Source organism: Rhincodon typus, chromosome 24, assembly GCF_021869965.1.
Source record: "Rhincodon typus isolate 14 chromosome 24, sRhiTyp1.1, whole genome shotgun sequence".
NCBI classification, from domain to species: domain Eukaryota; kingdom Metazoa; phylum Chordata; class Chondrichthyes; order Orectolobiformes; family Rhincodontidae; genus Rhincodon; species Rhincodon typus.
The window spans coordinates 2,308,264-2,321,873 of record NC_063355.1 but is presented as its reverse complement, the minus strand read 5'-3'; the positions used below and the strand labels follow the sequence as shown (position 1 = coordinate 2,321,873).

The window sequence follows — 13,610 nt, the reverse complement described above, 5'->3', positions numbered from 1 at the left end:
TGTTTGACAACCCTTCAAAAGTATCTTGTTAGCCACAAAGCACTTTGGGATAGCCCGAGAATGCGAAAAGTGCTACATAAATGTAGGTTCTTTGTCTGCTGTAGTCAAAATGCAGCAAAGCCAAGTTCAAATCGGAAGAGTTGCTACAGCCACTTCAAAGCTACTAAGCTATACTTGATGTGGAGGTGCCAGTGTTGGACTGGGGGAGACAAAGTCAGAAGTCACATGACACCGGGTTATAGTCCAACAGGTTTATTTGAAAACACAAGCTTTCGGAGTGCAGTTCCTTCGTCAGGTGCAGCGAAGCACACAGAACACAGAGTTTATAGGCAGAGAGCTCAAGGGCAGAAAGATCAAAAGATCATACAACTGGTGTGAGTGGACAAAATTGAGCAACACTTCTTTGCTGCGCAGGATCTCTGACCAATGCTACACGCCAGATACACTGACGATATTTTCTTCTTTTGGACTCGTGACGTGGAATCACTGAAACAACTACATACTGATATCAAAAAGTTTCATCCCACCAGATTTACCACAGACTACTCTTCGGAATTATTCTCATTCTTGGACACACGCATCTCCATCAAGGACAGATACGTCAGTACCTCACCCTACTGCAAGCCCATGGATAACCTCACCATACTGCGCTTCTCTAGCTTCCACCCTAAATATATTAAAAAAATCCATCTCTCACAGACAAGCCCTGCACATACACAGGATCTGCTCAGATGAGGAGGAATGTGACAGATACCTAAAGGTTTTGAAGGATGCCCTCATAAGAACGGGATTTGATGCTCAATTCATCGACTGCCAGTTCTGACGTGCCACATGAAAAACCGCAATGACTTCCTCAGGAGACTGACACAGGATACAACCGATAAGAGTACCCTTCATCGTCCAGTACTTCCCCGGAACGGAAAAACTACGCCATGTTCTTTGCAGCCTTCAACATGTCATTGATGACAATGAGCATCTCGCCAGGGTCTTCCCTACGCCTCCACTTCTCGTCTTCAAACAAACCTTAAACAGACCATCATTCACAGCAAATCGTCCAGCCTTCAGGACAATATTGACCACAACGCCACACAACCTTGACATGACAACCTCAACAAGGCACATCAGATCATCGACATGGATACTACCATCACATGTAGGAACACCACCCACCACGTACACAGCAGATACTCATGTGACTCGGCCAACGTTACCTGTCTCACACGCTGCAGGCAAGGATGCCCCAAGATGTGGTATACTGGCGAGACTACGCAGACACTATGACAACGGATGAATGGACACTGAGCGACAATACCAGACATGACTGTTCCCTTCCAGTTGGGGAACACTTCAGCGGCCAAGGACCTTCAGCCTCCAATCTTCAAGTAAGTGTCCTCCAAGGCAGACTTCGAGGTACACAACAATGCAGAATCACTGAGCAGAGATTGACAGCCAAATTCCGTACCCTTGAAGACAGCCTCAACCGTGATTATGGGTTCATGTTGTGCTACAGGTGACCCCCACCACACTTCTGTATCTGTAAAACCTTCCTTACCGTCCTGTTTTGACAGCATCACCTTGATAAATTGTTATGATCTCTCTACCTTAATTAGTTTGTACAGTTCTGAATTACTTATTACTTTGGTTAGTCCCTCAGCATGCAACTCTCATACCTGCCATGTTATTCCATTCATTCAGTTTGTCTCCAGCACCACCTTATTTTTAATGTTTTGTAATTGTGCACAGTTTTGGGCCCCATATCTCAGGAAGGATGTACTGGCCCTGGAGCAGGTTCAGAGGAGGTTCACGAGGATGGCCTAAGGAATAAAAAGCTTAACACATGAGGAACATTTGAGGACTCTGGGACTATACTCATTGGCGTTTAGAAGGATGAGGGGGGATCTAATTACAGAATACTGAATGGCCTAGCCTGAGTGGATGTTGGGAAGATGTTTTCACTTGTAGGAGAGACTAGGGCCCGAGGGCACAGCCTTAGAGTAAAGGGAAGACCTATTAGAACGGAGATAAGGAGAAACGTCTTCAGCCAGAGAGTGGTGAATCTATGGAATTCACTGCCACAGAATGCTGTGGAGGTCAGGTCATCGAGTACATTTAAGACTGAGACAGATAGGTTCTTGATTATCAAGGGGCTCAAGGGTTACGGGGAGAAAGCGGGAGAATGGGGTTGAGGTACTTATCGGCCATGATTGAATGGCGGAGCAGACTCGATGGGCTGAATGGCCTAATTTCTGCTCCTATGTCTTATGGTAATTATCTCCTGGCTCAATTAATCGGATTATAGGTCATCCCTTCGCAGGTTATTCAGCCGTTGACACTTTACTCACACTGTCTAACACTCTTGGTCACCTGCAGAGACTTATTATCTGACACTCCACTCACACCAACTGCATGATCTTTTGATCTCTCTGCCTACAAATTCTGTGCCTGTGTGCTTCTCTCTCACTGCACCTGATGAAGGGGCAATGCTCTGAAAGCTTGTGATTTAAAATAAACCTGTTGGACTATAACATGGTATCATGTGGCTTCAAGCTATACTTGCATTGTGTAGCCTTGGGAAGCTACAGCAGATTCTCCGACAATTAGTTCTTTCCCAGCTGAATAATCTGCTGTGAACAAAAAAAACTATCCCAAGAGACTTTAAAAGAAAATGGTTTACAGTTGTGGCTTTGAAGAACTGCAGTTAGATGGCAGGATAGAATTAAAATGCACATCAGAAGCTCCTGGGATTAATCTCTGCTCTGTGTTGAGGCCGTCAGCCCAAAGGGCTAACACAATTAGTTACAGTACCTCTGGTCTGGAGAGAGTTTGAAAAGAAAATCAGCCAAGGTTGCTAGCCAATGGTTCCTGCTGAATTTCACATGAGCAAACATCAGAGGAAGGCAGATTAAGCTTGGACAAAATATCCGCAGGGGCAAAGACAACAATGTGGTGCTCCGAGTCTCCTTACAGAGGGACCTTGGTCAATTTCCCCTATTTAAACCATTCAATCTTTATAGCTTGCACTGTAGCACATGTTAGCATCTCCTAAAAACGAGGATGAAAATTATGCAAAGACAGTAGAATCAAATGGGAAGATAATGGATAATGATAAGAATTTGGATATCCTCTTAAGAAGAAATATACTTGAGTGATGCAGAAACTGAGAGAGACATTTAGAGAGTGCATTAGTGCACAGAGGGCAACATAATCAAGTTGAGTAGAGTGAGCAGGTTGGCAGCAGATGCAGTTTACTGTCCCCAAAAATGCAACAAATTTTGAGAAGTACGAAATGTATTGTGAACGGGAAAGTAGAGGATTAGGAAGGTTGTGAGGCGTAGATACATAGATCATTCAAAGCTGGCAGTGAAGGTAGGAAAGGCCATAATATAAATAAGATTTTGGATTTTATACATGGATGCATTATAAAAGAAGTGACACTCATACGAGGCACAGCCTTAAGCCGCCCTGAAGTACTGTTGTGGAGAACATACATACCAACTAATTAGGAGTAGGTCATGCAGACCTTTCAGCCTGCTCCACTATGCAATGAAGTCACGGTTGATGGGATTATGGCTTCAAATCTATGATTCTGTCTACCCTCATTACCTTTGACTCCCTTGTTAATCAATAATCTAACTCACTCTTAAAGCTCTCTCCACTGGTCTCTAAGGCAAAGAACTCCAAAGACTAACAAACCTCAGAAAAAAGTCTTCTCATCTCCACCTAAACTGGGAGACCCTTTATTTTTAAAATTATTTCCCCTCATTCTAGTTTTTCTGCTAAGACAAAACATTCTCTCAGCATCCAACCAGTCAAGACCCTTCATATCTTTTACACTTCAATAAGATTAATTCTCATTTTTCCAAATTCCAATGGATGAAGATCCAATCTATCCATAGTTTCCTAAGATAACACTTCATTCCAGGAAATTACTCAAATAAATCTCCGAACTGCTTCGAATACGTTAATATATTTTCCTTAATAATAAGATCAAAATTGTACACAGCATTCCAATTGTGGTCTCATCAATGCCCTGTACAACTGTAGCAAAACAATGCTACTTTTCTATTCAATTCTTTTTGCAATAAAAGCCAACATTCCATTTGCCTTCCTAATCATTTGCTGTCCTGCTTTCCTAACTTTTTGTGATTGACATACCACAGGACATCCAAATACCCCTCTATCACAGAGCTCTTCTGCAATCTTTCTCTCTCTACTTAAATAATATGCTGCCTTTCTATGAAAACTGACAAGTTCATCTTTTTGCACATTATCATCTGCCTATTTTTTGATCATTTAGTTATGAGTCCCTTAGTAGATTCCTTATATCATCTTCATAATCTATTCTCATGCCTGTCTTTTGTATCAATAGTAGATTTAGGGATCATACATTTGGTTACTTCATCCATGTCTTTGATGTAGATTTGTAAATAGTAGATTTGTAAATAGTTGAGGCCCCAAAACATATCCTTCTGGAACTCCATTAGTTCCCTTTTGCCAACGCAAAATTACGAATAAATTCCTGCTCTCTATTTCATGTTAGGTAACCAATCCTCTACCAATACTAATATGTTACTGCCAACCATGGGCTCTGATTTTGTATAGTAATCTTTGATGAGGCACCTTACAAAATTATGGGGATTCAAGTATACTGCCTCTACAGGTTTTCCTTTACAGGTATTACTACTTATGTATAAATAAATATTTCTATCATTTTCCCTACATGAGATGTTAAGCTAATTAGTCCATTGTTCATTGTTTTCAATCTAACTTCTTTCTTAAGTAGAGAAATTTACACTTGCTATTTTCCAGTCTGATGAGAACTTTCCAGAATAGAGGAAATTTTGGAAAATTACAACCAACGCATCTACTAGCTCAGCAGGTAATACTTTTGAAACCCCAGGATGCAGACTATCATGTCCTGCAAATTTGTCATCCTTTTGTTCTAATAATTTTCTCATTGCCTTTCCCCTCGTGATTGTAATTGTTTTAAGTTCCTCCCTCCCTTTTATCTTTTGAACTGGGATACTATGTGTCTTCTACAGTGAAGACAGACACAAAATATCTATTCAACATTTGATATTTCCTTATTTAATATCCTTAATTCCTAGAGGACCAATGCTGACTTTACTTACTCTTTTCATTTTTAAATACTTGTAGCAACTCTGACTATCTGTTTCTGTATTCCTTGTTAGTTTTCTCTTGTATTCGTGGTTTACAAATTCTGTCCAATCTTACCAGAGTTGTATATTTTTCCTTTCAAGTTGATACTATCTTTAACTTCCATCATTATTCATAGATTTTGTATACTTTCCCTAGAGTCTTTCTTTCTCATTTGAAGTAATCTTTGCTGTGTTTTGAAATATCTCTTTAAATGTCTGACTCCTTATTTCTACACTTCTAACTTAATTTTCCAGATCAATTTCACCAGTTGTGAAATAATCTTTTAAGCACCTTTATTGAATTTTAAAACTTGAGTCTTATACACAATCTTCTCATTTTCAAACTGAATACGGCATTCAATCTCATTATGATCATTGCTATCCAGAGGCTTTTTTGGTGTGAGGTCTTTAATTAATTGTCTCACTCCACATCACCAGGTCTAGAACATGCCACTCAGAGAAACTGTCCTGCAAACACTCTCTGAACTTACCTTCTATGCTACTGCTACAAATGTGATTAATCCAATATATTTGTAGACTAAAATTACCCACGATTCTTGCAGAACCGTTCTTATAAACTCTCATTATTTCTTGCTATATACCCTGTTTCACAGCATTAGGGAATCTGTAAAGTACTCCCAAAAAGTGACTCCTTCCCTTTGTGATTTATCATCTCTACCAAACTGATTCAAAATCTCAATCTTTAGAACCAAGGTCATCTCTCATTATTACACTAATGTTACTCTTAATTAACACAGATACCCATTCCCTTTTCCTAGCTTTCTATCCTTCCAAAATATTAAGTACCCTTGAATATTCAGGTCCCAGCCTTGACCAACTTGTAGCCACATCTCCATAATGGTTATCAGGTATTACATACATATTTCTATTTCAGCTGTCAGTTCAATTGTTATGGTACATATGCTACATGTATTCAGACACAGGGACACAAACAGAAGCACTAGTAACTGGGAGGAGGACCAGGAATAATGCATAACTGGATACAGTAGAATATGTGTGCTGTGCCCAAAGGCAGGTTCTTGAATTATTGTCTGTTTATGCTTCATCCGATTCTATTTTCTTAGCAGTTTTGTTCAGTGGTGATTTGACATTGCCTTCCATTCTCAGGGACAAGGCAAGGAGGCCAGTAACATGAGGGGATATACGTGCACAAACTATTGAAGCTACAAAGCAAATTAAGAAAATGAGTAAAAAAGCATATGGGATCCTGGGTTTGTACAGGCACAGAATACAAAAGTAAGGAAGTTAAAGTGAGCCTTTACAAAGACTGGTTTGGCTCCAACTGGAAAACTGTGTCCATTTCTGAGCAACACACTTTAGAAATGATGTGAAGACATTCAAAAGGATTCAGAAAAGCGTGACAAGAATGGTGTAGGGTTGAGGAACTTCAGTTAATTGGAGATTGGACAAGCTGTGCTGTCCACTTTGGGAAAGGGTGAAAAGGTATTTGATGGAGGTATTCAAAATTACATGAGGTGGTACATAGAGTGTAGACATTAGTTGTTACCATGGACAGAAAAGTCAAAACCAGAGGAGATAGCTTTAACATGATTAGTTAAAAATCAACAGTAGCATAAAGAAAAATCTTTCTCCACAGTGAGTGCTTAGGATTTCAAAAAACCTGCCCGGATGTGTGACGGTGCAGATTCAATCAAGGCTTTCAAACCAGAATTGGATAACACCAAAGAGAAAAGCAAACTAAGGGATTACAGACAAAGAGCTGGATCATGAGACTACCTGAGTCGCCCTTGCAGACAGTCAGTATGGACGTGGTCAGCCAAATAGTACCCTTCCGTGCTGGAGGCATTCAGATTCTAATGCTGTATGTAAAAACTGCAATTGGATGTGAATGTCTTGTAATGTACACCCAAACTTATCACAGCATACAAAGATAAAAATAGACTTCTCATTAAGAAGTTCAAGGTATGAGTTACAACTGTAAAAGCTTCCTTCGGAAAAACCATCATGTCAGGTACAATCTACGTTGAACATGAGGCTGCACGATAGCTATTACATCTGAGCATGTGCGCCCATATGTGCGCGTGTTGGGAATGTTTGCAGGGGAAAATCATTACATTTTCACTTGGAAGAGTTGCAACTGTTTCTTTATGTTACATACCAAACAGTAGTTTGACAAATTCTGTAGAATACATATTGTACAAATAATTTACCTAAAGTTTATTTTAAAAGTGTGAAAACCTTCTACACTTAGCTCCCTCATGAGCACACAACTCAGTAGTACTGTTAACCTGGAAGTTCCACTCTTGGTCTCTGGTTGGTGCTGTGTTAGTTGCAGGTCTCAGATAGATGGTAAGAACTGGTTTTGGTGTTCTTGGCCAGAGTGAGGGAAAACTAATCCAACAGAAAAGTCTAAAGCAGTGGGCTGTACTAAATCCATGTACAAGGATACCTAACAACATGGGCCATTTTAAGAGATAGTGGGAACTGCCGATACTGGAGAATCTGAGATAACAAGGTGTAGAACTGGATGAACACAGCAGGCCAAGCAGCATTAGAGGAGCAGGAAAGCTGACATTTCGGGTCTGGACCTTTCTGAAGATTGCCCAGAGGACAGTTAAGAGTCAACCACTTTGCTGTGGGTCTGACGTCACATGTAGATCAGAGCAGGTAAGGATGGCAGTTTCTTTCCCTAAAGGACATCAGTGAACCAGATGGGTTTTCCCAACAGTTGAAAATGGATTCACGGTCATCATTAGATTCTTAATTCCAGATATTGAATTCAAATTCCACCATCTGCCATGGTGGGATTCGAACCTGAGTCTCCAGAACATTATCTGGGTCTCTGGATTAACAGTCCAGCAATAATACCACTAGGCCACTGCCTCCCCTGTATAACAATAGGCTATACTAAACTACCAAGTCGAAGATGTAGAAGTACCTCACAAAGAAAGCATCTACTTTGGAACTTTCGGGATCAGGTAATAGGGAGGAAATGAAGAATTACAAAGAATGGTATTTTTCTTCCAAGTATTAAATGAAACACCAGCTACATATTATACACACATCAGTCTTTGACATGTATGAGTGTATTCTACATACTGAACATAGCTTCAGGGACTGGGTTTGAGGACATGCCCTTGTTAATATTTCGAAGCCAGCTAACCTGAGCAAAATTGACTCTGCACTCCCATTGGTCAGAGTGACAACAATGCTGAAGAAAACCTGAATGCTTGCAAATATACCATTATGCAGAGCAACATGATATATATCTATAGCGTTAAAAAAGTAGATGGTAAAAGAAAACCAGATTGGATAATGGTAATGTCCAGACAATTTTAAAATGATATGTCAAGCAAAACTTTCAGCATTAAGTATCAAATTCAGTTGAAAGAAGCTAAGCCTAAACCTCAGCTAAGATATTTCTACAACAAAAATAGTTTGCAGGCAGATCGCAATACAATGGTAATGAGCTGTATTTGTCAATATCTTTTAACTTTCACGAAGGCATTGTGATGCACTTGTATAGGGACAACTCCAACCATGTGTAAGATCCTAGGAACAGGCCATTCAGCTCCTCGAACCTACTCTGCCTTTCCAGATCAGGGATGATCATTTATCTGGTGTTATATTCCTGCACTATCCTCTTAACCCTTAATGCCATTATTAACTAGAAATCCATTAATTTTGATCTTGAGCTTCCTCAATGATTGAACCTATGCAGTAGAAAAGTAGAAAAAAAAATTAAAACATTCTTCTTCATCTAAGTCCTATATTCTGAAAATGTCTGCTCCCCCCACCCCAGTTCTAGATCCCACAGCAAGAGATAACATACTTTCTTCATCTATCCTGTCCATAGCTTTATGAATTTTTAAGTTTTTATGAGACTGTCTCTCACTCTTCTAAACCAGAGTGTGCTCAGGCCAAATCTCCTCAATCTCTCGTCATGGGACAGTCCCACCATCCCAACAGCAAGTACACTCTGCCTTTGATAAAAGGACCCCAGGACTGTACACAATATTCCAGGTCCAGAATCACTAGTGTTATACACAACTGAAGCAAGACTTCTTCATTCCTGTACTTCAACCCTCCTGTTTTAAAGGTTAATGAACAGGTTACCCTCCAAATTGCTTGCTACACCCACAGGGCTAGTTTCAGTGACTTCTCAACAAGGACACATAGATCCTTTTGGACAGCAGCATTTTCTAACATCTCACCATTTAAAACATACTTTGCACCTTGTTCCTCCTACCAAAGTGGATAACCTCACACTTGTTCACATTATTTTCCATCTGCCACATTCTTACCCACCCACTCACTCTATCTAAATCCCCTTGTGGCCTGTTTGTGTCCTTCTCACAACAGACATTCCTACTAAGTTTTCTATCATTTGCAAATTTAGAAATATTGCAATTGGTCCCCACATCCAAACTATTGATATGGACTACAAATAGCTGAGATCCAAGCATTGATTCTTACAATATCCCACTGGTCACAGCCTGCCAATCTGAGAACTGCCTATTTTGTTTCTGCTTTCCACTCTTTGCCTGTTTACAAATCCTTAATCCGTGCCAGTATATTACCTCTAATCTCTTGTACGTTCACTTTTGTTGACTAACCTCCGATTACGAATTTTATAAAAGTCTTCTAAAATTCCAAATATACGTCTGCTTGTTTCCCTGTATCAACTCTGTTAGTTACACCTTTAAAATAAAACTATGTTCATCAAACATGATTTCCCCTTCATAAAACTACAGAGTCTGTTCAATCAGACAATTATTTTCTAAATATCCACTAATCACAATCTTTATGGATTCTAGTACTTTACATACCACTTACAACAAGCTGACAGTCTGCGGTTTCCTGTTTTCTCTCCCCCATCCTTCTTAAAACATCTTGGCCATATTCAGAATCTTCCAACATGCAAGCACCACTGCAGAATTAATAGAATTTTGAAGGATGACCACCAATGCATCCACTATCTCCTTAATCTCTGTAGCCATCTTTTTCAAGATTCTAGGATCCTTAGAACCCAGAGATTTGTCAACTTTCACTCCCATTAAATAAAAACCGAAAGAACTGCAGATGCTGTAAATCAGGAACAAAAACAAAGTTGCTGGAAAAGCTCAGCAGGTCTGGCAGCATCTGTGAAGAAAAAAAGAGTTAACGTTTCGGGTCCAGTGACCCTCCCTCAGAACTGATGGTGGCTGGGAAAATGTCAGTTTATATGCAGAAAAAAGGAGGTGGATGTGGTAGGGAGTAAAAGATAGGATAGAGCCTGAAGAGAGAGAACAGCAGTTATCAACTCTTTGTCTGTCCGACTGCTCTTCCACCATCAGTTCTGAGGAAGGTTTACCGGACCCGAAACGTTAACTCTTTTTTTCCTTCACAGATGCTGCCAGGCCCGCTGAGCTTTTCCAGCAACTTTGCTTTTGTTCACTCCTATTAATTTGTCCAATGTGACTTCTTTTTAAAACTAATTTCTTTCACTTCCGCACTTTCACTAGATCTTAATTTCTGGGAGATTTCTTCCTCTGTAAATACAGCTATGAAGCACTTATTTCTTTTATTTTTCTACTTGCTGTTATAAATTTTCCAGTCTCTGCCAAGAACAGACCTTTATTTGTCTTTGCTAATCTTTCCTTTTTTATATATCTATGGAAGTTCTTTTTTATTATTCATTCACGGGATGAGGGCGTCACTGGCCAGGCAGCATTTGTTGCCCATCCCTAATTGCCCAGAGGGCAGATAAGTGTCAACCACATTGCTGTGGGTCTGGAGTCACATGTAGGCCAGACCAGGTAAGTATGGCAGTTTCCTTCCCTAAAGGACATTAGTGAACCAGATGGGTTTCTCTGACAATCGACAATGGATTCACGGTCATCATTAGACTCTTAACTCCAGATATTTTACTGAATTCAGATTCCACCATCTGCCATGGCAGGATTCGAACACGGGTCCCCAGACATTATCTATGTCTCTGGATTAACAATCCAGCGATAATATCACTAGGCCATCGACTCCTCAGGATAATCATTTTTAAGTTCTTGATATTTTACATTCTTACTCAATTCCCCTCTTTTTCATAAATTTCTTGAGCCTCCTCTGTTGAATTCCAAAATTCTTCCTACCTTCAGACTCACTTTATTAGCCTCTATCTTAGTTCTAATAATATCTTTAACTTCCCTCATTAACCATGGCGCTCTCACTTTTCCTGGTAGGCTTTTGCCTTAAAGAAATGCATCTTTTTTGAAAACCAAACATTAATTCTTTAAATACTAGACATTGCATATCCACCATCAAATCTTTTAATTTTTTCCTAACCCACCGCAGCCCTCTTCAGACATTGGTCACTATTCCCTAAAGTTTCTTTTACACCAAGATTATAAATTAGCTCTTTCTCACTGCATAACACTCAATATTACATAGTCTATTCTCTAGTTGTTTCCTCAATGCATTGCCCCAGAAAGATTCTTTGATACATTGCAGGAATTCATAATTTACTTTGGTGCTAATTAGATCAACTAATCCATATGCAAATTGAAGTCACCCATGATTACTACGTCCTTTGTTACATGTACTTCTACTTTCTTGATTTACATTGTGCCTTCCACTGCTATTTGTTTGGAAACCCATAAACCACTACTACTAATGATTTTTGTCCCTTGCTGTTTCTTAGCTCCACCCAAACCTATTTTCCATCATGGATTTCCAATCAAAGACTTCCTTCAGCACCAGCCCACCTCCTTTCCCTTTTTGTCTATCTCTTCTAAATGTCAAATATCCTTTAATAGTCAGTTCCAAGTCTGGCTTGGCCTACAAACGTATCTCCATAACGGCACATATGTCACATCTTTTCACATATTCTACTGCCATCAACTCACCAATTTTGTTCCAATGTTGCATACACTCAGATAGAGTTCTTTAATTCTGCCTTTTTGACATGATTCTGTAATTTGGGCCTGATTAATTTTAGTATTCATATCTGCTACTTTTGTACTCATTTACAGCTTTTCTACTTCCCAGAACAACATTGTTTTTATTCTCCCTAAATTCACTGAGGTTCCCATCCTCCCGGCAAATTGATTGAAATTGTTCCCATCAGCACTTGCAAATCTCCCCCCGAGGATATTAATCCCAGTCCTGCTTTGGTGCAACCCATCTATCCTATACAGTACCACCTGCCCCAGAACCAGTCCCAAAGTCCAGAAATCTGAAGCATTCCCACCTGTACCATTTCTCCAGTTCTAGTTCCAGCACATTCTCTCAATCTTCCTGTTTCTTTACTCATTGACATGTGGTACAGGAGCAATCCTGAGATTACTGCTTTAGAGTTTCTGTTTATCAGTCTCTTACATTGTTCCTAAATTCAATCTTCAGGACCTCATTCCTGTTTCTACCTATGTCATTGGTGTCAATGTGACCCACAATCTCTGGCTCTTCACCCTCCTCTACTTTTCTCTTCCCGGCCTCCAGCTATGTAGCTGAGCTACTTATGGTGCCACAAGCTTGACGCCTCACTAAATGTCTTTGATAAACCATCACTCTCACCCAGAATGTAAAACGGAAAACCAGCTAATGAGTGAGATAAACTCAAGATGTTCCTGCAGTACCTACTTAGTCTTTCCTGACTATCCAGCAGCCACCCACTCTCCCTCTGCCAGCCTGGACTTAAGCAGCAGTGTGATCACTTTCTTAAACATGTTACCTACGTAGTTCTCAGTTTTGAGAATTCACCACAGTGACTCCAGTTGTTCCAAAGCCCAGAGCTCAGGTTTTTGCAGCTGGAGACACCTCCCACTTGTAATCATCTAGAATATGACCATGACTCCTCATCAGCAGTAACTGAATGATGATCACTAGACATTAGCAGCACATTTGCAAGCATAAAAATCCTGTGCAAGTGTGGTGACACTCGAAACCATAAGCAGCCACTGGTTTATTCACAATTACCAACAGTAATCCACAATCTTATGATCATGCTGCTAATGATTGACGCACCACTTGCTAGTGACGTTCATATCCCATGAAAGAATAAAAATCCAACTGCTGCATGGTGTCTCTGGCTGCTATCCATTCTTATATCTCAGTCCCCTGGAAAATTTGTACAGACCTCCAGTGATCCACGGGCCCCAGTTGGAGAACTGCTAGTCTCTGCTGTCTTATTAAGACATTAGCCATGGTATTTATGTCACTTTACATCAGGTTGTCTGTTTCTTGATCTGTACATCCAAGCACAGACCAGATGAGACCAGGAAAATATGGTTAAAAATTGCAGGAAAGGATTCACAGGTTGTGTATCTGCACATGAAGAAGATTGAGGGTGACCTAATAGAGGCCTTTGAAATGTTTTGATAGGATGGAATGAGGTTTCCTTTTGTAGGAAAAGAGCATAATTAGAGGACGTCTTTACCCAAAGAGTAATCAGAAGGTGGAACGTCTTCACATGGAGTGATTAAACTGAAAATTAGA

The 13,610-nt window shown here is 40.0% G+C and overlaps 1 protein-coding gene across 1 annotated transcript in view; it reads right to left on the bottom strand.

Moving 5' to 3' along the window:
* med15 (mediator complex subunit 15) overlaps positions 1-13,610 on the bottom strand; it is a 97,308-nt gene that overhangs the window by 41,939 nt on the left and 41,759 nt on the right. The gene's annotated exons all lie outside the window — the stretch shown is intronic.